Below are 21639 nucleotides of genomic sequence, written 5' to 3'. Positions count from 1 at the left end.
TTACGGTGGCGTAATTAGCACCAAGGCGGTTTAGCGCCATGGATTTTAACGGCTGCTAAAAGCAGCCGTTAAAATCGGAATCAGGCGTTAAGGGTTAACAACGGCGTTAACCCTTAACGCCTGAGTTGTAATGAGGCCCCATTTCTGGTATGCCTGTCCCAAATACGCAAAAGGAAGTTAGAGCCTTGATAGGTATGGCTTCTTATTGTAGATTGTGGATCCTGAATTGTTCGTTAACGATTAAACCAATGTTGGCTTTGACAAAGAAGGGCATTTCTTTGCCGTTGCCATGGACCTTGGAACACCAGACAGCATTCGATTTGCTCAAATCCGCGCTGTGTTCGGCGCCGGTTTTAGGAACTCCGAATTATGATAAGGCCTTTGTATTGTTTGTGCATGAAAGTGATGGATGTGCTTTGGCTGTGTTAACGCAGGAACATGGAGGGAAGAATAGGCCGTGCGGCTACTATTCCTCCGCCCTTGATCCTGTAGCATGTGCTTTGCCAAGATGTTTGCGCGCTGTTGCTGCTGCTGCTGCGTCTGTAAAACAGAGTGAGGGAATGGTCCTGGGTCATGCGTTAACCCTAATGGTACCTCACTCTGTAGATATTCTATTGAATAGAACTCAAACGCAACACCTCACTTCTGCACGATTGACAAGATATGAACTGATCTTGTTTGCTCCCCACATTCAAATTCAGAGGTGTTCCGTATTAAATCCGGCTGAACTTTTACCTGTCTCACAAAATATTGTTGATAATGACGATACGTCACCTGATTGCCTTTATATGACAGAACAAGAGACTAAAGGCAGAATCGATTTGAAAGACACGCCTTTGAATAGCCCTCAAGGAGAGCTATTTTGTGGTGCCTCTTGTTTTAAACTTCCAGACGGCACATCCACGGCTGCCTATGCTGTTACTACTTTAAGCACGGTTGTGGAAACCAAAAGAATTATGCATAACTCTGTGCAGGCCGCAGAAATTATAGCGTTAACTCTGGCTTGTGAGCTTTCTGAAGGGCATACAGTTAATATATATACTGATAGTCAGTATGCCTTTGGGGTGGCCCACAATTTTGGTAGACTTTGGAAAGAACAAGGTTTCTTGAGCTCGCACAGAACGAAAATCCAGCATGGCACTTTAATAGTGCGATTACTTTCAGCACTTGCACTCCCTGTTCAGTTAGCTATCATAAAATTTTCAGCACATCAAAAAGTTACAGATGATGTAGGAAAAGGGAATGCCTTCGCTGATCAGATAGCTAAACAGACTGCCACTGATTTCAGTTCAGAAATGTACGTTGTAAAAGAAGTTGTAAATGTTTGCACTTTGGGAGAAAGTATCGATGTTGTAAAAGATATTCAAGCAGATGCTACTATAGAGGAAACTAAGAGATGGATCGGGGGCGTAGGAAGATTGGATGATGATGGGTGTTGGGTAGACAATGTTGAAGGGAAATGGTTACTTCCTGACGCCTACATTACGATGATGGTTATTATGGCTCAACGTCCGACACATGTGTGTGCGAGGAAAATAACAAAAATGCTGCACAGTGTATGGGCCAATAATAGGATTTTCAAAATTGCGGAGTGTTTTGTCCAGAACTGCATGGTTTGCTTGCAGCATAATGTAGGGAAAGGTACCTCGACTCCTAGAGGAAGTTTCGTTCCACCTTCTGTCCTGTTTGAGGTTATTCATTTTGATTTTATTGAAATGGAACAGTGTAACAATCTTAAATATGTATTGGTTGTTATTTGCACCTTTAGTAAGTGGGTTGAGGCCTACCCGCTTAAAGATCCAACGGCCATAACCACGGTAAAAACTCTGTTGAAAGAGTTTTTTCCTAGGTTCGGGCTGCCGAGAGTCATCTGGTCTGATAATGGGCCACACTTTATTGCCACTGTAGTCCTGCAAATTTGCAAACGACTACAGATTGACAAACGGTTCCATTCAGCTAGACATGCCCAGAGTGCCGGATTAGTGGAAAGGCACAATGGCATTATAAGGAACAAACTCGCTAAGATGTGTGCTGGCACTAAGCAAAAATGGCCAGACGCCTTACCGATCGTGTTACTATCGATGAGAACGACCCCTCAAACTAAGACTGGTCTCTCTCCCTTTGAGGTGGTAATGGGGAGACCTGCTAATATTTGGGGTATGCCACAAAGTCGCTCATTACCGGGTATAGAAAATGTGCTTCTTTCAGACTACTGTAACCAGTTGACTAAAAATCTGTTTTCAATTTATCACCAGTTGCGAGAGGCATTACCTGTACACTACGAGGGCCCCGGTCACAGTCTATGACCGGGGGACTGGATCCTCACGAAGGTTTTTGAGAGGTCATCTTGCCTTGCACCTCGCTGGAGGGGTCCCTACCAAGTCCTGCTAGTCACCCAGACTGCCGTGCGGGTAGCGGGTCGAAAACTCTGGATCCATGCGACGCACACCAAACAGATCCCACAGCCCATGCCATATGATACAGAAGACACAGAATCTCTTCCCACTGCTGTAACTTGCGTGCCTGAAACAGCAACAACCAACAAGGGAGAATCTGAGACCGCTTCAGAATCCGCAGGGCCAGACAAAACGGCCATCTTGTCTCTGCACTCCCCAACAGTGGAACTTCTGGATCAATCCTTTCTTGATCCCATTTCCGTTCGTTCACCACTTCCAGGAGGAAGTGACGACACTTTGTTCTCAGCAGAAACGGCAAAATATAATTTGCGCCCAAGAAAATAAATGGACAGCATGGTCTGACTGTGCGACTGGAAAAGATCATTCGAGGGCTTGTCTTTTTGGCCCGAGTGTAAGGAAAGATTCTGTTGGCTAAGGGTTGTGGGAAAGACATTAAGAAGACGCGCGACTGGAGTCGCCAGCAAACAAACAATTGGTGTTTTTTCGATTGAAGACTACGATGCCTGCACCCGCTACCGCTCGTACTGAACTTTTAGATAAAGATATGACTAGCAGAGACAATGATCAAGTATGTAGGGGGACCCCCAAAGTGTATTGTTGCCTTCTCGTACTAATTACTGGATTTGTAATGATTTTTGGGTTTGGGGTATGGTATCTGGAAGAAGCATATCCGTTAGAGGACTTTTTACCTATTGAAAATTTATCTGTGATTCCCACTCCTTCTGTGCAATTGCATACTTTGTCGCCTAGAGATTCTTTGCATAGACGGAATTATCAGAATAATACCCTTTTATTAATCATGAATGCCACTCATGCAATTTTTAATAAGACCAATTGCTGGATCTGTACACATTTACTGCAACATGGGGATAAAATGCTAGGTTGGTATATTTACCCTCTGCCTTTGACAACTGCCTGTTACACTTCCCTTAGAGCACTATTTTTTGGTCGATGGAATGACAGCATTTCAGGGAACTTTGATGGTACAAATTTAAATAGTTTTGAAAAGAATGTTTTGATGCCCCTGGGATGCTCGCTTTTTGCAAATAGAAGCAAGACAAATGTTGCTTCTGTTAAGCCCTCTGATAGATTGTCTCGTCCTTTTCAGTCTTTAATCTCTTTCAAAATGGCTCCTATAGGCAATAAGGATGCCACGCCTCCATCTTATTCTGTTAATGACAGCCCCGATTCAGTATCCTTCTGCATACAGAGGAATGGAACACCGTCAATGGGTAATTTTAGAAAGTGCGCCAACGTTGCGAATTTGACTAGTGAAAACAGACCTATGTACGTAGGCGAACATGTCTATTTTGTTTGCGGTAATGTGGCATTTCCGTGGTTGCCCAGGGATTGGCAAGGAACCTGTTATTTAGCAATTCTATTACCTGGGGTATTTATTGCCAGTACTACAGAAGTTTGAAAGACTCGTCCACTACGAGGTGTAAAAGGGGATACACCAGCGCAAACTTTAGGAGATATTATGAAATCTTTTGTACCATTTTTTGGTCTAATTACGAATTCAGAAGATATTAGTGGACTAGCGAGAGTATTGGAGAGAACCATCAATCGGACCACTGACATACTCTATAATATGACGCTAGAGCAGAGAGCGATAAGATTAGTGGCTCTTCAGAACCGGATGGCATTAGATGTCATCCTGGCAGAGCGAGGAGGAGTATGTAAATTAGTGGGATCCGCTTGCTGCGTTTACGTTCCAGACTCCTCTCTAACGATCTTTAGGGCGATCCAAAATCTACATGTCCTTAGTTCAGAAGTACATGTTCCTGAGGGAAATTGGGAACTTGGTACATGATTTTGGGACCTCCTACGGTCATGGGGATGGAAGTTGTTCTCGGCCCTACTGATTATCTTGGGAAGTTTTCTGTTTCTTTGTTGTTGTATACAGTGTCTCCCTGGTATATGCTCAGTATTAGGGGGATGTTGTGCGCAAGCAACAAGTGTATTATGGAATTAAATATACTCCCCAAAGGAGCTCTCTAAAGACTATGTGTTGAAGGAAACTCTGGTATCAGACCTAATGGCAATAGATATGTCCGACAATGATTCGGGGTGTCTGGACGATGAAGCATGGAGTTACTTGCAATCAAATCAGAAATAGTATTAGCACTTGGCATAGGCCAAAAGGAGGGTTTGTCAAACCGGATATTAAATTATGCCTTTTATTACAAACGATTTGTATGTATATTGGCCTACGCCAAGTTGCTTGAAAATTGTACGCAAATAAGTCTCTGTGGCAAGGTCTTGACCTTAGAAATTGATGTAAGCTGCCATCTTGAATCAAGCCTCCATTTTAGGTTAGAAACCGCCATTTTGGGGTTTTGTACAAAGTAACCCTGTAATCTAAAATGGCAGTCTCGTGTGTCCTTGTTCTTGCCTTAACCTCTCCAACCTCTGTAGGGAAGTTAATGTCCAACCTGCCTTCAGGCTACATGTTAGGGTCATGTAGACCTTGTCCTTTGTTGACCTCGGAGCAGGGGATTACTTGAAATGCCAATATTAAACTACAAGTATACAAGAACAGTAATGCTATCCAAATATAACATGCGAAACGTTGTTTGGTCTGTATTAAAGCAATATATAAAGAGTGTAAATGTTAAATTGAAGAATAATGGAGTGTGTTAGTAAATGTATTGAAAAGTAAACTGCATGCGCGAGATATGTAAATTAGGAAAGTGAACCTGGCGCGACCCTAGCCCAGTGCATGATTAACCTGTAAGGGGGCTGGACATCATTTTACAAATTGTATAAAAGCACCGATGTCCAGCTAGGAAATTCCCTCACTGCTCATATTGTACCCTGCTGGTGGTCTCTGTGATGTATTGACGGCCAAATAGCTATTTGTGTACTTTGTTGAATACTGTTCAGTTTTGTAATAAAGATTCTGGGAATCTTTCTAAGCCCATGTTGGTGTATTTTCCTTTGCTCGGTGTAACAGCCGTAATATTGTATTTTTTCTGATTCCACAGGAAGTGCCAGAGTCTCTGAACCAACCCAAGGATAATGCTGTTGCCTGCAACACTCTCCTCAGCTTTGAGCCGCCCACCTTAAAGGATGACACAAGCCCAGTGAAGACCTAGGAGAAGTGCATCGACAAGCATCAACCACCGTCTGTATTAAAGGACATTTTTCGAGACCGTCGGGCTCCTCAGGCTGCAACCGACTGCACCACTGACTGTTGTCACGCCGCAGTCGCTAACGTCATCCAAGACACTTCGACCAGTGCCTTAGACCCACCAACTAGCACTGAGACAACGATTCCTGACACTGAACCACCATGCTGGCCAGCCTGCAGCCGTCCGTCCAGCCTTGTTAGCCGAACTACCTGCCACCTGATACACTCAGCTGTCTCCCGTCTTGAACTCTGTTTCAGGAGCTGCAAAGCGCCCTGAAACCGACTCGACCCTTTTGAGCACCAAGAACAATTACAAGCACAAGGTACATTGTGGTTCTGTCCCCTTCTTCCTTCACCAAAGTCCCCTATTGACATATTACGACCCATTGCTCCCTTTGTGCTTAAACCGAGTATCCTTGAACTATTGCTATTAATTACTTTACTGACTACCCTCCTGCCACTATCCAGAGTGCATCCCATTTCCTTCTTGAAACTGTCTGTCCTCTGCATTCCGTTACAGGGTGGGTTGCATTTTGTAGTGTGCTAGAACTGTCTGTTGTGATAATAATAAAGTAGATATTTCTATACAACCTATTGGACAGTCCCTTTTATCATTGGGTAATAATTGTATTTTCACTGTGTTGCAACTAACCAATGATCTACGACCTTGCTGAGATAAGCCTGCTGTTCCGTCCACGTTACCAAAATTGGACAAGGAGGTTTATAATTTTCTTGTGTTTCCAATCTGTTTGGATCCCTTCTGGTGTACTAGAGGTGTGGGGCTGATTTATGGTTTAGAAACCGATATTCATCCCTGTACCAGTGGTGCCCCGGAAGTAGATTTGTCACAGAGGGTCTACAGGTTTTAGCTGACCGTCCCCTTACAATATCCCATTGCCTGCCAGTCTGGTCCCACCTACAAGGGCAGCTCAGCGCCAACATGCTAGGCAATTTTCTGAACAAAAGTACCATCAGCAACCCCAGACTATTCCAAAATCACATTGGAGAGCCTTAAAGGTCAAGGGCTATAAAAACCTCTCTCGGTTCATGATTCAGTAACTAGGTAATGACTCTTCAATTCTCTGCATAATCCCCACAACGTTTCGTTCTTCCTTTGGGATAAAATTATTTACTTTCGAAATACCAATTAGTCTGGGTGATGATATCACCTGTTGGTGCGCTTGTATATGTAAGAATCAGGCATAAAGCGCTATCTAATAAATGTGGCATTGTACAGAACTGTTCAGGGTCAATTCTGGGCCAGCCTAGGAGCACACAGGCCACCGTTACAGGTGCATTAACCCACTAGGCTGTTCTCTCACTTTTGTTTAAATCTCCTCAGTGATCCTGTTTCTCCCGAAGAATTTAAACACCAAACACCCCCCTTCTGTAGAACCTCATCTGGTACCTATGTAATCCTCCGAGCCCCCGCCCTACACGCCTGGACCCCAACCTGAGATGGCCGGAGAGGGGGGGGGTGTCACGCACAGCAGAGGGGGTGAGGGATTGCAGGCTCCGTGGTCGCAGAGGCCGAGTTATCTCTTTAAATTGCTCCCTCCGCTGTCTTAGGAGCTGCTATTGGTTCTGAATGTTAATGGGTCCCCGTCTCTCTCCCGCGCTCTCTCTCCCTCACTCTGCCTGTGCGGTGAGTGTGCGCTGAGTGTGGAACGCCTGCTCCTCTACCCAAGCCTGTCTGGGCACACAGTGCGCGCATCTGTGCTTGAGAAGGGGGGACAGACAGGGGAAAACAGTTTAGTACATGTGAAGACGGGAGAGTGGAGAGGGAGGGGACGGAGAAGGAAGGGGGAGAGGAGGGCCATCAGCTGCAGAGGGCAACCAGCAGCACGGACTTCCCTGCAGTCAGGTACGGGAAGGTCAGAGGGAAAGGCAACACACACCTCACAAAGAAAAGGGCAGAACGCCACCCCCGAGCGATCCGGCACATGGGGAATGGAAGGATGCCGGCGTCTGCCCGGGTTTGAGGATGCTGCGATGCGGGGATGCTGACCCGGGTACCAGCTGCGGCAGACCTGCTGGCCCCCCTAAACCCCTCCTCTTCTGAATGATTCCGCGCAGGTTTGAACCCTTCTAACCCGCACCCCTTTGGAAACACGGCGACCCCTCGATAGGATCAGGGGAGGTCTAGAGGGGTCACGGAAGGAACATTGGATCACCGAGGGAAAATCAAAGGGGATAAAAAAAAAATCAGCCGCCTGCATCCACCGCAGGTTAACTTTCAATGCAACATGTGTAGCCGGCGCTGTTTACCTTGAAGGAGCTCGGAGGCAACCTTGGTGCGAAAAAGGGGGTAGCGGAGAGAAGAAGGGTCGAGGACGGGAGGAGAGGGTCCCCCATCTTCGGCACCCCCCAACTGAAGCGGACCCCTCCGAGGGCTGGAGAAGGCGCGCGCACGGCTTTGGGCATAAGGTTCGCACGTCCCATTCCGAGCTGCTCCCGGGAGGCGTCGGGCTTCTGCTTTCTATCCGCCCCCCCTCCCCGCCCCCCTCAATGTGTGTTGACCCTGCGCCTCGGTGCTTCCTTCGCCGAGCCATGGGCACCGTGGCCTCCGCCGCACGGACTTAGCGCCAGAACCCTGCACTATTCGCCACCCGCCGAGCAGCGCCTCCGCAGAGGGGCCATGAGCAGGTAAGACCCAAGCGAGCCCGCCTCTACTCTGCGCTTGTGTGCCTTTCATGTGGAACCCTGTGCGTGCTCCCGGGTTCGGGCTCTGGGGTGCTTGCGGGTTTCTCCAGTCTCCGTGGAAGTTTCTGGTAGTGGGAGTGTCTGTGTTTGTGTTGTGCTCTCCTAAAGCCCAGCGTAACAATGTTATTTGGGTTGGTTTCTCTGTGTGTGTTTGTTCTTGCTCCAGGCTGTTACAAATGATGTCTACGAGGCCGGAGAGGGACCCGACAAGTTCCCCCCAAAACACTGCCCTTTTTTCACACATGAGGCAGTGTGTAAAGTGGGGACTGTGTGTGGTCCCTGATGCCAGCCACGAAAAGCATTTTAAAATGATGGTATTCCGTGAACGCCACACACTTGTCTAAGAGCATTGGTCCCTGGACATGCCACTCACTGCCCAAACCATTATTTTGTGTATGCATTTGTGTCAGGCTGTGGGAGGGACTCGTGAGATTTGGGAATGATCGGGTTCCACACTAGTTGGATGCCTCTTTTCAGTCTTTCTGCCACAGTGCATGGTTCATTTGCACAAAAAGGGGGCAACGCTTCGGGGGTCGATAGTCCACTTTGATCCAGGATATCTTTGTAGATGGTGTTGAAATACTTTGGTATGAACCGGTAGGACGCTATATATATTCCTTCACTGAGGTTGTGGATTTACCTATCCATCTCTAGCAAACCCATCAATCCACCAATTCAATCCATGCGTCCATCCATCCAATCTACGAAACATCCATCCATCCATCCTTACACCCATCCAGCCTTCCATCCTACCAACCCTATCCACACAACATCCAGCCATCCACGCTTACACCTCCAACACACCCATCCATCAACCAATAAAACATCCATCCATCCACACACCCATCCATCCATCCTTATATCCATCCAGCCATCTCCAACAAACCCAACCATCCATCCATAAAACATCCATCCAGAAAACATCCACCCATCCATCCATACTTATATCCATCCAGCGATCTCCAACAAACCCATCCATCCATCAAATCCACAAAACATCCATCCACGCACCCATCCAATCTACAAAACATCCATCCATACACCATCCACCCCTGCATCCCTCCGAACTATCTACACAACATCCACCCATCCACCCTCACACCTCCAACACACCCATCCATCAATCTATAAAACATCCATTCATCCACACACCCATCCATCCATAAATCTGTATATCCATCCAGCCATCTCCAACAAACCCACCCATCCATCAATCTATAAAACATCCATCCATCCATCCATCCATCCATCCATCCATCCATCCATCCCTACACCCATCCATCCCTCCAATCTATCCACAAAACATCCAGCCATCCACCCTTACATCTCCAACACACCCATCCATCAACCTATAAAACATCCATCCACCCACACACCCATCCATCCATACATCCTTATATCCATCCAGCCATCTCCAACAAACCCATCCATCCATCTATAAAACATCCATCCAGAAAACATCCACCCATCCATCCATACTTATATCCATCCAGCGATCTCCAACAAACCCATCCATCCATCAAATCCACAAAACATCCATCCAAACACCCATCCATCCAATCTGCAAAATATCCATCCATCCACACACCCATCCAATCTACAAAACATCCATCCATACACCCATCCATCCCTCCAAACTATCTACACAACATCCACCCATCCACCCTCACACCTCCAACACACCCATCCATCAATCTATAAAACATCCATTCATCCACACACCCATCCATCCATAAATCCGTATATCCATCTCAAACAAACCTATACATCCATCATTCTATAAAACATCCATCCGCAAAACATCCACCCATCCATCCATTCATCTACACATCCATCCATACATCTTCACATCTCCAACACACTCATCCATCACATCCACAAAACATCCTTCCATCCATCCAATCTGCAAAACATCCATCCACACACCCATCCAGCCATCCATCCAATCGACAAAACATCCATCCATTCTTATATCCATCCAACCATCGCCAACAAACTGATCCATCCATCAATCTATAAAACATCCACCCGTCCGTCCGTCCATCCATCCATCCCTCCAATCTATCTACACATCATCCATCCATCCATTTTGTACATCTCCAACACACCCATCCATCAAATCCACAAAACATCCATCCATCCACAGAACACCGATCCATATACAAAACATCCATCCATCTAACCTACAAAACATTCATCCCTGTATCAATGCATGAAGCATCCATGCACCCATCTACCCATCCATCCATCCATGCAGGAGTTTTGTATAGTACAACAGCTTCCATGGAAGTGTCTCTAAATACTGTTGCCGACCCGCAACAGCCATATGCACGCATGCATGCAACGTGATACATGCGTGCACGCCAGGCGATCGTTCACGTCCTAAAACACTCCTCTAAAAAATGAATCCCACACTCGATTTTAGACACCAGTAGACATGCTATCATCCCACTGGTCTGGACGTGGCCTCTAGCAGGGCAGTCTGTGTACTAATGCCAGTGTGTGGCTGGCAGCAATGGGAGCCGCGGGCCAGGCGTGGACTACACCACTGGTTTCCTAGATCCTCACAGTGGAACGATCAGGCGGGCTTAACGCGTGCAGGCTCTATAATGTGCCGAGGCTGCCGTGAGTATACAGCGCCTATAGCAGATAGAGTTGTGCAGTCTGGCTGGGCGGGGGGTTCAGCAGCAGTCTCGAAGGTGCGCTAGTATGTACGGGGCTGAAATAGCCAACCACATTGCTTGTGTGGAACCCGAGCATGTATAATAGACGGGTCGTCTCTAGACGGCAGACCCCAGAAGGAAGAGATGTTTTTATGAAGCAGCGGGGGCTCTATGTGGCGACGATATTCCTGTTAGCATGTGTAACAGGAGTGGCTATCAAGAAGTGGTGTGCCTGTAAAGGGGGTGCTCTATACATGTGTATTGTATGGGATCAGCCTGCAAAGGCGTACTGCCAGTCGAAGAAGTGTCATGATGTATCCGCTGGTGTGGGCCTGGCACAGCCACCCCAGCGTCACTTTGTTTATCCCAGTGACGTGATGGTCTGTATTGATTCGACCAGTCCGCCCAGTCCCATGCAGTATGCAACGGGGAGCCTGCATACGCAGGGCCTTGCCATGTCACACTCAGTCTGCAGCCTTCTCGATATTGTGGAGTCCATGGCGAGGGGCTGTGTGTTTTCTAGCAGTGGGCAGAGTGTAAGGGAGCGGATCGACCAATCGCGATGGCAGACTTCCAGTGGCTCTCCTGGGTTTACACAGCAAGCAGGCCTTCTTTCCAAGAGACATTGGGAGTCTTCCTTCCGTGTGCAAGATGGAAAGCGACAGCAGCCAGTCGCACCTGGGATGATGTCAGGCAGGTGGCGCTTTACACGTCACACCCCAGGAGCCCAATAGAATGCACGGGGGCCTTGATGTTTTAACCTTTAGTAAAACCAGGAGTTGAACATCAGCGGCAAAGACAAGGCAAGTGGTCAGTACAGTGCCGCGATTATTGAAGCGGGGTGGACACTGGCAGTGGGAAGGACAAAGGTGATATATCATCTGTACATATGAACTGTGTATGAGCTATCGTGTCATGTAGATATATGATCCGCAGATATTATCTGTCTATAAAGATATATAGAGTAATAACAGTGTTTACACCATATATCTTTATGATCTATGAGCAAACTATAGCCATATCAATATCTGTCTATAGACTTATATCACCAATTTATAGATCACACACACACACACATATATATATATATATGATATGATAGGTTATTTATAACGCGCTTAATACCCAGAGGTTTCTAAGCGCGGACCCAGGGATTGAACCTGTGGTGCTCCGTATCGTCTTGCTTCCCAGGCGAGCACGTTGCCTACTGAGCTATCCTCCCGATATATATGTAGGAAAGTCAATTTGAGCCAAGTCACAATAGCAAGGCATTGTGGGTATGCAAATCAGCTCAAATGCAAACATTTTTCATCACTGTATTGATCTTATGTCCATATAATCCATATTGATAGCTACATAGATACAGATCATTGAGATATAATCTATGCATGCTGCTATTATCAATCAATATATCTTTGGCTCAAGACAGAGAGAGGCAGGGAGGCTGTTCCAGAGGGAGGCACCTGTGGAGGATAAAGATCTGTCCCCAGACCTCTGCTTGGAAAAACGGCTCACCCGCAGAGAGTTGGAGGAGGATGAGCGAAGGGCTCTAGAAGGAGAGTATTTAGGGAGAGACAGTTGTAGATCATGTTGGCCCCTCACCCCAGAAAGCCTTGTGCACTATGCAGAGTGTCTTGAACTTGATACTTGCTGCCACTAGGAGTCAGTGGAGGGAGTTCAGCGCCAGAGAGATGCAGTCCCTGGCCTTGAGGCCAAGGATAAGTCTTGCAGTTCTGTTCTGGATGAGTTGTAGAGGACTGGAGTAGAAGTAGGAAGATTGAGAAAGAGTGTGTTGCAGTAGTCCAGTCTAGAGAGAACCGGGGCTATGGAGACGATAAGCCGCTGGGGGAAGTGAGAAAAGGTACACTTCCTCTGAGGAGGTGCAGCAGGTATTTGGACTTTTAGAGATGTCCGAGATGTGAGAGGAGAAGGAGAGAGTCGAATTGAAGATGACCCCCACATTTTTTCCCTCACTAGTGGGTGAAGTTGCAAGGCCAAGGGAGGCCGGCCAAAGTGAAAGTGGGAAAGCAGGAGCAGGGGTCCCAATGAGGACAATCTCTGTCTTGCTCGCAGTAAGGCAGAGATCGTTCGCAGCACACCAAGACTGAATTGCGGACAGTCAGGAATGAGCAAGGATGAGGAGGCTGAGGGTAGCCTGAAAGAAAGCAGTGTGTAATCCACATAGCACTGAAAGTTGGAGGTGAAGGCAGAAATCCTGCGAGCCAGAGGGGCCATGTAGACATTGAAGAACCAGGGGGATAGGTTTGATCCCTGGGGACACCACAAGAAGAGAGAGCAATAGCGAAGAGAAAAGACCCAAGTTACACCTGGGAAGGACAGTCAGAGAGAAAGGAGGCAAGCCATGATAGGGCCTGATCTATGATGCCCAGGGTATCACAGAGACGGGAGATCAGGATGTTTGTGGTTTACCGTATCGAAAGCAGAAGAGAGGTCGAGGAGAATGAGGACAGAGGGAGAGAGGGATGCAAGGTTTGAGAGCAGGTCTAGAATGTTGGTAATTTACATAGTCATCTGTACTATAAATTAGAGGCCAATTAATTAAGAATCCAAGGATCTTTCACTAAATAAAACAAGGACATTTTAATACAATCTTTACTTATAGGATGCTGAACGAGAGCAGTCTGTTTGGGATAACATATTTCATAGATGCACAGTAGTATGCTTTGGAGTTATATGTTGGTGAAGGCACCTTGCTGCCAGTGTCTCAATGACAGAAGGCATATATGGGTCCACTTAGTTTGTCCCTGAGTTGCAGGTGTGTGTAAACAATGCCAGGATGACCTATACAGAGTCAAACTTGAAGTTGGGGAAGGTGGGTGGAAACCAATAGCTATTGAAAGAGGACCCATCATTGCAACCAATCCTGAAAAAGCTCTGCTTGCATGAGTGCGTCCACAGGCACTTGGCTCTCAGAATAAACTTGGAAACGGCAAGAACGCTTTCAAAAGGAAAGCCTTAGACACATGTTGGACTCTCACAGGACTAAAACAAGGGACCCTGGATAAGGGGAGCAACCACAACTTTTCAAAGGCAGTAGTCAATAACTTCTCAGTAAAGACCTTTGCCATGGACAGGAGTCTCTTGCAGTCAGTTCGGCAATATTATATCATCTTCATAGTGTAGCTCCAGGAATTCCTGGTCGGAAGGAGGACCGGAGCCATTCCTCTCTTGAGGGCTTTAAATGCATATCTTTGGTGGTGGCGATGAGGTTGAAAGAGCCTCTGTCTATTTGCCTCCTGATTTTTTGATTTTGAACATGTGTGACAGGAACAGAATTAAGGGGATGGATGCGGATGTACTCTGCATGCAACATCAATGTGCCGGGTGGTTTCCCCTTGTGGAGACTGTGACAGAGATGCATAAACCATATACCTCCATTTGCCCAAAGACCTCTCAGAGGATAGCCCCCTGCCACATTTAGGGTGCTGTGCCTTAATTCCCACTGAACCCTTTCAATCAGTGGAACTCAACAACGCTCTATGCCGTGGGTTCTCATGAGGACAAACGCCTCAACCTTGATATTGAGAATGGACGAGCAAGGAAGGAAAGGGCCTAATGACACGCATGGTTCCCGGGCAATGTGCTTTTTACGGTTACCAGACATTTGGTCGAAAAGAATTGGTCGACCAGACAAATGGTCGAACCAATTTGGTCGAAAACGAAATGGTCGAATTTTTTTATTTTTTTTATTTTAACCCTTTTTTTTAATTTTTTTGGGGGGGTCCCCCCCCCAACCCCCTTTTTTTCTCTAAAAACCCCTTTTTTTACAAAACGAAAACCCGAAAAATAAATATATAAATAAAAAAAAAAATTCGACCATTTGGTTTTCGACCAAATTGCGTCAACCAAATTGCAGTCGACCAGTTTTTTTTTCGACCAAATGACTGGACACCCTTTTTACATGGGCTTTGAAGGAAAGATGCATGATCAGTTCCTCTGCGTCCCTGGGACCTCTTTCATACGCCAGACAGAATAACCTTGGATGATCAGCCTTCGGTGTGGGCTGCACACCCTAAGTCCCACTTAGTGGTTTCTAACAATTATGGCCAAGCGAATGAATGAATGTGGTTGCAAGTAGTTCAGTTGTATTGACTGATTGAGGTAAGCTTCAAAGTAGGCTACTCGTTTGTTTCATAATTTTAAGCAGATGAGTAAATGGCTAATGCATTTCCGACTTACAAGGTCCTTCGTCAGGGCATATGTCATCTTAGTTAATTATAAAAGCATTGCACAGTTTACCACAGTGTTAATGATCACAGAAAACGTGGTGTGCCGAAAGTTGATTGCAACATGTACAAACCAAAGTGTAATGCATTGGGCAGCTTGGGCAGCATTAAATTGCATTGGCAGTAATATTAGCATACTTCAGTCAAGGTAGTACAGTTAGCAGGCCACAAGACATTAAACAAAACATACGACCAAATAACAAAGAAAGAGAGAAATAAGAAAGCAAACAAATAGTCAATATACATCACTCAATAATCTGTTCAATCGATTTGCTTGGTTGCCTAAAAGAGTATTGTCACATTGTGGTCTAGATACTGGCATCTAGTGTATCTAAATAGCTAAAAGTAGCTACATGGAGAAAACAAAATAAAGATTGTTCATGCGTTATTCTGCATCTATGTGCTTGCATGCTAGTGCTTGAAAGTTAAGTAGCGCTTACCGCGAACATGCATTGCTGTGTTATTGTTCATTATGTCGCGGCACCCACAGGATTGCGGTAACCCGCTGGCAATATGTCATGGTGTTCTTCATGGATCTCAATTCTACGTTACAAGACAGTCTCTGAATATAAACAGAACCGTAAATGTATCTTCTGATTACAGGTTGATACTCAAGAGTGCTAGTGGCGGGAAGATGAGATCTTACTGTCGTGTGAGAAAGATGTCTCTGCTACAGCTAGGATACACACGCATGCGTGTGCATAGGTGTATAAAGAGTAAACAAACTGTCACCTTGGTAACAGTGGAGTGCTTCCGAAATGAAAGCGGCCATCTTGGAACAGATATTTTTCAGGCCAAATACATTGGTATTATAATTCAGTACTTCGTGTAAATCGACACATAATTTGTTGTTCAAATAACTACATGGCAATACAATGTGTTCTCTCCCAATAAATGTAAAACCATCTGGGATGGGCAAAATGCAACCGTTTGATACCTAACGTGACAGGAATCATAGAGAATTCCTAAAAACATAAAGATAATAACTTTGTCTGATAATTAAATATATGCACATGTGGCTCTCGCTACTTAGGTCAAAACTGTTCATGATGATGGGTACACTATTTCGGCAGCGTCTTATGGTGGTCCACAAACAGTGAGGTGGAGGTCTCTACACTAGATCTATATGGTCATACTTGAAGCAATTACACACAGGAAGAATTCACATCGTGCTTCTACACTGCAAAACATAAGTGTAGGAACTACACTGCACTGAGGACGGTTGTTGATAGGAAGCAATTCAGGTCCTATGGCTCCTCCTTTATCTGCAGGTCTAATAGTGATATAGGGGTCTGAAAACTACTTTCTTATTTGTGAACATTCACCTGTGGTTAGATTATAAACTTTTTGTCGTCCGAATTGTAATTTCTTTACATCTGCCAATACCATCTAGTGAAAGATTTCTATTGCTGGTACGTTAATTGGAGCAGTGAAGACACTCTTATGTTTGCACACTCTACTATGTTGGAGAGACCGCAAGGAAAGTGTGAATCAGATGAATGAGCACAAGTCCTATATTAGGAATAAAAACCAAACATCAGCTGTAGCAAGACATTTCACAGAAAAAAGACACACAGTCTCGCAAGTGAAATTCCAAGTCTTGGAAATCGTACAGGACAAAGGACATAAGGAAGATGGAAAAAGAAGAGCCGCGACATAAATAGGAATAACACAGCGATGTATGTTTGCGATAAGCGCTACTTAACTTTCAAGCAGTAACGTGCGAACACATAAATGCTTGATGACGCACGAACAGTCTTTACTTTGTTTTTCCGTTTAGCTACCTTCACCTCAGGAAGATTGAACGCCAGCGGGTCAGAATTGCAAGTATCACTAAGATATGCAGAACATGGAATTGTGTTAAATGTTTTATTTTTGAGTAACATCTCTGGGGATACACTAGATGCCAATATATAGACCACAAGGTGACAATACTCTTTTAGGCAACCAAGCGAATCGATTGAACAGCTTATTGAGTGATGTATATTGACCATTTCTTTGCTTCCTTTTTTCTCTCTTGCTTTGTTATTTGGTCGTATGTTTTGTTTAATGTCTTGTGGCCTGCTAACGATGGTACCTTGACAGAAGTATGCTAATATTACTGCCAATTCTATTTAATGCTGCACAGTGCATTACACTTTGATTTGTACATGTTACAATCAACATTCGGCGCACCACGTTCGTTGGGATCATTAACACTGTGGTAAACTGTATTATGATTTTCTAATTAACTAAGATGACTATGCCCTGACGAAGGACCATATAAGTCCGACATGCATTGGCCATTTATGCATCTGCTTAACATTATGAAACGAACGAGTAGCCTACTTTGAAGTTTACCTCAATCAGTCAATACAACTGAACTACTTGCAACCACATGCATTCGTGTACTTGACCATAATTGTCAGAAACCACTGAGTGGGACTTAGGTTGTGCAGCCCACACAGAAGGCTGATCAGCCAAGCTTCTCCTGTTTGCTCAATGACTATAGTGCCCATCACGCAGGCACCTTATATTGGGTTGGCACCCCACTCAGATATTTAAACTGGTTGAGACAGACTTTATGTTCTAATTTTATATAAGTTAACAGTTGGAGTTGCTCATTTGCCCGAGGAGGACAACAGAAACCTGTGGACATGTCCTCCCAGCCCCCCAAGGCAAATGAACAAGAATATAAGGGAGTTGAAGGATGGAATGGATTCCCTTTGTTTGATTAGTTTAAGGGAAAAGTGATTCCCGAGATCAACTCCCGATGCTGACCTAGAACTCCTGATTCCAGCAATGTGAACAAAGCGTTGCTACTCACAATCCCAGAGGGAGAAATTTCACTGGCATCTCAGCCTTGTGCTGTACCCATTGCTCATTTCTATTCAAATATATACCCTTGTGGAATCCAGAATACCCTTTCTCCTCTTTCTGCGTTATTGTGACCTGAGTGGCTCACCTGGGCCACTGGCCTGAGACAGATGCATTTCATTGAGACTATGGAACCTGAGAGAGTCTACTGAGGGGCTGTCCTTAGTTCCCCTCTATTCCCCTTGGCTTTTAGGGGTCCTTGGGCCAGCTCTTGCCTACAGGAAACCCTTCTTGCACGAAAAAGCAAAGTGGCTGTCTCCACTGCTAGGACCACCATGTGCTCTGTCATCGCCCTTGTTACTGAGATGCAGCTCTAGATGTGGATAATTCCTGTGGTCTTCGAAATATTATGCCAAGAAGGCATACTGGCCTGTCATCGGTATGCTCCAGATGCTCGCTCCTGGGATCCAGTGCGTGAGCTACGCGGCACTGTCATGGCCCTATCCATTTGCCCCTTTAAAGCTGCGAGACTTCTGACATTTCTGAAGAGCACACTGTGCTGGAACATTGGGCATGGAGTGCAATCAAGAATGAGGCCTCTGAGGAATGACTGGAACCTAAAGAGTTGCCAGCCCTGAATGCTGTCAGCTGGCAACAGTCCTCAAACGCCTCCCTTCAGAAAAGTCTTTAAGACTTCAATAACGTTTGCTCCCATTTAAATTCACAGACAGTTTCCCTTTGTGTGTGCTCCTTGGTAATACATATTTAGTCATATTTCACTTACATGGCTAAGAACATAATATGATGTTGTTGGCATACAACAACACTGTGTTATTCTGACTCACAACCCTCCCATGCAATAATCAGCTGTGTTTCTGACTTTTAGGCCTTGGTAAACAGTTCTGCTTCACGCCCTTGGTTTGGCATTCGATTATGGGCTAAGGTTCATGCGTATATGGGCATGGAAGCACACTCCAGGTTTTGACTTCACTGATGGTTCCTCAGCGCCACCAGTGGGTAGGATACTGGAGAAAGTCCGACAGATTAGGTAGATTATAGTACTTCTGAATTCTTAAATGTTTGTACTTAATGATAACAGGAAAACCTCTCGCCATGTATTCAACATTATCCACGGGCAAGGTCTGGTTGACAAGTTTAATGAGACACAAGATGGCAATGGCTTGTAGGCATAGTTGCCATTCCTGTTTAACACAAAGGTTGTTTTCGAAATGAGGAATTTTAAGAAACTGTTACAATGCTCCTGTTTGAAACATTGTGTAGGCCAATTTCCAACGGCATATTTCATATAACATGATATATTGTGGAGTAATATGCCATGTCCGGCATATTCTATCACCAATTCAAGAAATCTGTGCCAGTCAGGAAATTATCTATAAGAAGGCCTTAACCAGGCATACACAGGCTGCAACAACACAAGTGTTGGAACTCATAACCATTTTGTGACTGGAGTTTGCAATTTGGTTTAGTGCTACCCTCAGAATGTAGGTTCTTGACCAAGATGGCCAGATACTGTGACGTCATTGAGGTCAACGTTAATATTATGGGCTAAGCAGTCATTTTAAGAGAAGCAAATGTGTGAGACAAAACCGATGAAATAGATTGTAACAAAAGTTTTTGTACCTCAAATAAAGAAGAAATAGCGAGGCCAGATATTGTAAAATGTGGCAGCCATAACAATCAGTGCTTCAAAAGGGGATTCCTCAGTGTGTAGATTTAATAATTGCTTATTGCAATTTCCTATTCAAACCAAGCAGCATTGTCTTCACTTTGCCTCCCAGCAAGGGAAACACTCTCACAATTTCAGAACCTATGGACAGTGCCATATGTTAGAATTAGATGGTAATTTAATTGTAGTTGCCATTGAAGAATTGAAAGCAGTTGAATTGTACTGCTTGTTGTGCTTTCAACCCTGTTTGATGATCTCCGGGGGAAAGTACACAGACATACTCATTTCCATCCCTACATTTGATGATTGTCTGATAGCATCAATTGATGAAAGCTAAACCTTTGGGCCAAATACCAGCAACTGCCCTTATTGACCTGGGTAAAGAGATTTGCAAATGTAATATAAACGAATAGGCTTTTGGAAATCTGATTGTTCCTTCAGGCTCCCACTTGGAAGTAAAAATTAAAAATGTCAAATTGATTCGAAATCATATTATGTTTGCATGCAAGTGAGTGGAGCGTTGTACTATTCAATACTACCGCGGGCAGCATATTGTTAAAGAATTCTACGGACCTATTGGTGCTTTTGCAAGTCTTACCTCGCCGTTAATCCTGCTTCTGTAGCTGCGTGTTTCGCGCGACGGCCGCCATGGAGAGGGAGAAGGGACTACATTTAGGCTGTTCTCCCTGTTCCATTAGGTACAATGGCTGCCATGAAAGCCATGAAAAGGGAGAAAGGACTCCCTATCCCTAGTGGCCATTTTCTTTATTTTTTTTCTCGAGTTGAGAAACGGTCCCAGCTACATTTCTCAACTCAAGAAAAATTGCTTTCTAGTACCCCGGTACGATGTGCCGAGGTATTAACAGCAATATAACCCTCGGGTTATAGTGCCTAAATGAAAAATCTGAATTTGAAATCTAAATGAATATCCAGTATTCAATTTTTCACTATCGGTATTCACGCACACCTTGCTATTTGATTACCCTCACCCAATATGGTGTTCATGGTCTTTGCTTTGTTGTTTTTGAGCGTTAAGCGCTCATAAGAATTCCTGCAGCATCTGCAGCTTGTAGAGAGTCATCTGCTTTCATAAACCAATGGAAGGACTCGTCCAGATAGAATGATGGACCTAGTAAGGTAGAAAATATCATGGTTCGAGATTTTCTCAATAAACTTAGCTTTGTCTTTCCTTTTTCTAGATGACATTGCAGCAGTTGATGGATGTGGAGTAGGTCTATCAATGTCTCCTCTTTGACTATCCTTACTGTGTAGCCTTCATGTCATCATACTTAGGGAGTGATCTGGTGTGACACACAAACCGGCTTCAAACAGATATATAACAATGCGATTTTGGAGAGATCAGGCGGTCAAATTATAGGGGAAAGGGAACAAATGGGGACTGTTATTCTAGTTGAAGTAACATACAATAGGCCCACTGCTCCACCGAATCACGTGCCTAGAGCGGGCATCAGGGATTTTATAGCATGACAGTGGGAATCAGGACGTGAAGTGATGCCAACAGAAACCCCTGTACTGTCCTCATCGCCTGAAACAATGTGCAGGGAAAGAAAGAGTTATGCAGAAAGGCACACGTTTAACTGTATGGGTTGTTAAATTGTTAAATGTCTTCAGGTCACCCAAGGCTATGGGGCTACTACTGTGAAAAATCCATAATGACAGGAAGAAGTTAGTTGGCACCCTGGGTGCCATTTGTTATGTTACTCGGTTTTTAATGGGGTCCCACCAATCACCATAGTGGTTTTACATCAGCAAGGCATGTCTTCGCTTGCAATCAAGCTCGTAGTCCAGGAAGAAACGGAGCAAGAGGGAAGGGTAAGAGGTAGGAGAAAGGGGCTGCAGTTTAAAAGAAAAAAAAATACAGCAAAGAATAAATGGGAAAAAGAAGGGGCATTTTTTTGGGATAGAGTGAGTTCATGTTGGTCCAGCTACCGTGGACCTTCGATCGGGATTCCAGGAAATATCATAGCTCGCC

General features: G+C 45.0%; 1 protein-coding gene across 1 annotated transcript in view; it reads left to right on the top strand.

The window, feature by feature from the left end:
- Positions 1-7199: 7199 nt before the first annotated feature.
- GRIN2D (glutamate ionotropic receptor NMDA type subunit 2D) overlaps positions 7200-21639 on the top strand; it is a 1678351-nt gene continuing 1663911 nt past the window's right edge. Inside the window, exon 1 of the mRNA XM_069637325.1 lies at positions 7200-8196. The gene's annotated coding sequence lies outside the window, so the exon portion shown is untranslated. The remainder of the gene's footprint in view (positions 8197-21639) is intronic.

This window comes from Ambystoma mexicanum, chromosome 1q (genome assembly GCF_040938575.1).
Source record: "Ambystoma mexicanum isolate Mex_15411 chromosome 1q, UKY_AmexF1_1, whole genome shotgun sequence".
Classification (NCBI taxonomy): Eukaryota; Metazoa; Chordata; class Amphibia; order Caudata; family Ambystomatidae; genus Ambystoma; species Ambystoma mexicanum.
Note: the sequence above shows the minus strand (reverse complement) of the source record. Positions and strands in the feature narration are given on the sequence as shown.